General features: G+C 48.9%; 1 long non-coding RNA gene across 2 annotated transcripts; it reads left to right on the forward strand.

Annotated features, from left to right (window-relative positions):
* The first annotated feature begins 349 nt into the window (after nucleotides 1–349).
* On the forward strand, nucleotides 350–2,874 carry LOC132459959 (uncharacterized). 2 transcript variants are annotated; one of them, XR_009526321.1, is made up of 6 exons: nucleotides 350–723; nucleotides 1,318–1,369; nucleotides 1,676–1,759; nucleotides 1,913–2,038; nucleotides 2,239–2,324; nucleotides 2,458–2,874. It is a non-coding gene; the product is annotated as an uncharacterized LOC132459959 (long non-coding RNA). The 2 variants fall into 2 exon arrangements; XR_009526320.1 differs by having other exon boundaries at nucleotides 352–723; nucleotides 2,245–2,324.
* The last annotated feature ends 1,159 nt before the right edge of the window (nucleotides 2,875–4,033 follow it).

Genomic DNA, 4,033 nt, shown 5'->3' on the forward strand with positions numbered 1-4,033 from the left:
CAGTCTCTAAATTGATTATCACTCACTGCTACTGAACAGTTTCTGTTCTAAAATCGGTTACTTCAGCCGTCATCTAATATGGCAGATTTAGAGAAAACCGTCCTTGGCTTAATGGAGCCATCGGTGAAGTTTTATTGAGACTCTAACCCCTCAATGTGAAGGCTAGAGTCTACGCTACTGGTACAAGAATTCTACAAGTTTTATCGTTTGTTTTAAATATTGAGTTTCAGCTGAGGCAGAAGACTGTTTGAATAATGTTAACAGTCAAATTTCAAATGTGTGCTGTTGAATTCACAGAATGTTCTACCATTCTCCTGCATTTTCAAGTGTGTGCATGGTTCTTATTTATTTTTTTAACTTGCAGTGTCTTCTATTCCTCTACATTTTACACCAAAAGCCAGTACTTTGGTTCAGAATGGTTTAAAAGAGGCGTCCAAAGAATAATCCCACCCACTGCTCAACTACCACCCCTGTTTGTTACAGACCCGATGCCCTTGGCTGATGGAGGAACTGCATCTGGAGGGCGACCATGAATCTACCTGCCAACAGGTGGTACTGGTTTGCACTGGTTTGCATGAACTGAACATGGTGGACATGAGGCAAATTCCCTGCTTTTTGCCCCAGACCAGGACTCTGTGATGGAGGGGTGGTGATGGAGCCGTGCTGAGTACCTGCTGGTGAAGGACGTCCCTCGGTGGGGGGGCAAGGACAGCCGACCCTGAGGTGATTATACCTTAAACTGCCACCTCAATGTGAAGGAGTAGGCTGCTAGACTAGCCAATCCACCAGCCCTACATCGGTCTCTTCAGCCATCGTTTTGATCAGAATGATTTAGAGAAAAAAGTCGCTGGGTTAATGGAGCTGTGAGTGAACAGGATTTATTCACTCACAATTTTGCTCTCCATGTGAGGCTGCAGCGTCTGATTATTCACATGAGTTCTGAAAGTTGTTATTCTGTAAAGGGGACATATTATACCACCAGGTGTGAGTGTGATTAGCCTAACAAGCAGTTTTGAAAAATCTGCCCCATATGACATCACTAGTGGGCGTGTCCACCTAGATCTGTGCTGTACAGATCATTCTACCAGCCTACCCAGTGGGCCGAAGTAAACGTTGCTCATCTATCCAGCATAGATCTAGGTGTACACGCCCAGTAGTGATGTAATATGTGTCAGATTTCGGAAACGGCTTGTAAGGCTAATCACACTCACACCTGGTGGTATAATGTCCCCTTTTAAAATGAAGAAAAACTGTCTACTGAGGTGTGAGAATGTTTTTTTTTTTTTTCATATCCTGATTGTATCGCTGACCCACCAGGATCCGCTCGGATCTACGATCGCTACGATGCGACTGCAGAGGTCTCTGGAAGGTAAAGGACAGCTGTGGGTCATCATTGTGTTCAGTCATGTGACGATCAGAACTAAGTGATTCAATTATTTATGGAACTGAACAGCATTTTCATCAACTAGAATATTTCAGTGTTCTGACTTAAAAGATTACAAACTATAGCTGCTTTGCATTTGCTTTAGTTTCTATGCAAGTTGGAAAGAATAAAACAAATCATATTCAATGCCCTCATTAACACTCCAGCCAGGGCTTTGGTTTAAACTGGGCGTCACAAGAATACCCCCCCCCCCCCCCCCCAATTGCTCAACTACCACCACTGTTTACACAGACCAGGAGTCCTTGCCTGAGGAGAGCTGATGGAGGAGCCGTGCACCTGGAGAACCATGAGTCTGCCTGCCAACAAGTAGTACTGGTATGTTTGCATGAACTAAACATGACTTGTACTGGGAAACAACGGTTTACTACCAGACATTATAGCAAACTACCACTGATGTCAGACCATCAAACTACCACTTTGATTGTGCCCAGACATTGAGGCCAAACGGCCCCGTTTGTCCCCAAACAGGAAGGCGGGGCATAGGGAGGTGATGGAGGACCTGCCTGGTGAAGGACGTCAGGGTGGGGCGAGTGACACCCGACTCCAAGGGGATATCCACTGAGGAGAGAGCTGAAGGAGCCATGCATCTGGAAGGTGAGTCTGTTGCCGATGGAACTCTTAACAGGGCAGGATGGGGTGTTGGGCTCTCCATCAAATGGTGCTGGGTTCCACCCCTGAGTTCTCAGACTACATGGCATGACGCACTTCTGAATTCACCAAGTCTCTTTGGCTCCGGTCTGCTAAATAACTGAATCATTGTATCCTTTTGTATTCATATCATCCGTCTTTGTAAGGTGCAGTTGAAATGCTGTGTCCAGTCTGGGACAGACAGACCTGAGCTGCATCAAACCTGTATCTCTGACCAGCTGGAGGCCTTTAGGTCAGTAGCCCACTGCTGAAGATGACATGGACATCGTGTTCATTGACTACAGGTGTAATAACCTTTTGATAACGTGACACTACCTAGACAGTCAACTGAACAATATGCTGTTTTTCCTCTGTCCACATTTCAGTGATCAACAACCACCACTCATCGCTGGCCTGTGGATTCATCTCCTTCACACTCACACAACGTGACCTTGGCCTGTGGATTAATCTACTCCACACTCACACAACAGGACTTTGGCCTGTGGATTCATCTCCTCCACACTCACGCAACGTGACCTTCTCACCATCTGTTGCACGTTTGGATGCACCTAGCGTGTTCCATCGAGGGTTCCTTCCTCCCCACAGTGGGAGGGTTCCTTGTCCTTCAAGGCGTCGGGGTTCAGTGTTAGGGACAGAGTTAGGGACAGATGGCTGCGCTGGATTCACGATATACGCTTTGTGATCAAAATGGGTTCGGACATCGGACAAATCGCTTCCCAAAATGTTTCAATGTGCAAACGATTATATAAAATGTATACTCGTGGTGTTTATATAAAATCGTATATAACAAATTCTACCTGGTTGTGTGGCTTTTTCTGCATGTTGTGCATTATGTGATGTTTAATACTGACCATAATGAGTTAACCTATACACATTTACCCTACCCTCGACCTCTACCCTCACCTTGAACCCCCCCTCTACCCTCACCTTGACCCCCCCCTCTACCCTCACCTTGACCCCCCCCCTCTACCCTCACCTTGACCCCCCCCCTCTACCCTCACCTTGACCCCCCCCTCTACCCTCACCTTGAACCCCCCCTCTACCCTCACCCCCCCTCTACCCTCACCTTGACCCCCCCCTCTACCCTCACCTTGACCCCCCCCTCTACCCTCACCTTGACCCCCCCCTCTACCCTCACCTTGACCCCCCCCCCTCTACCCTCACCTTGACCCCCCCCCCTCTACCCTCACCTTGACCCCCCCCCCTCTACCCTCACCTTGACCCCCCCTCTACCCTCACCTTGACCCCCCCCTCTACCCTCACCTTGACCCCCCCTCTACCCTCACCTTGAACCCCCCCCTCTACCCTCACCTTGACCCCCCCCCCTCTACCCTCACCTTGAACCCCCCCCCTCTACCCTCACCTTGACCCCCCCCCTCTACCCTCACCTTGACCCCCCCCCTCTACCCTCACCTTGACCCCTGCACCTTACAAAAACTTGTCTTTGTAAGGTGCAGTTGAAATGCTGTGTCCAGTCTGGGACAGACAGACCTGAGCTGCATCAAACCTGTATCTCTGACCAGCTGGAGGCCTTTAGGTCAGTAGCCCACTGCTGAAGATGACATGGACATCGTGTTCATTGACTACAGGTGTAATAACCTTTTGATAACGTGACACTACCTAGACAGTCAACTGAACAATATGCTGTTTTTCCTCTGTCCACATTTCAGTGATCAACAACCACCACTCATCGCTGGCCTGTGGATTCATCTCCTTCACACTCACACAACGTGACCTTGGCCTGTGGATTAATCTACTCCACACTCACACAACAGGACTTTGGCCTGTGGATTCATCTCCTCCACACTCACGCAACGTGACCTTCTCACCATCTGTTGCACGTTTGGATGCACCTAGCGTGTTCCATCGAGGGTTCCTTCCTCCCCACAGTGGGAGGGTTCCTTGTCCTTCAAGGCGTCGGGGTTCAGTGTTAGGGACAGA

This window comes from Gadus macrocephalus, chromosome 6 (genome assembly GCF_031168955.1).
Source record: "Gadus macrocephalus chromosome 6, ASM3116895v1".
Classification (NCBI taxonomy): domain Eukaryota; kingdom Metazoa; phylum Chordata; class Actinopteri; order Gadiformes; family Gadidae; genus Gadus; species Gadus macrocephalus.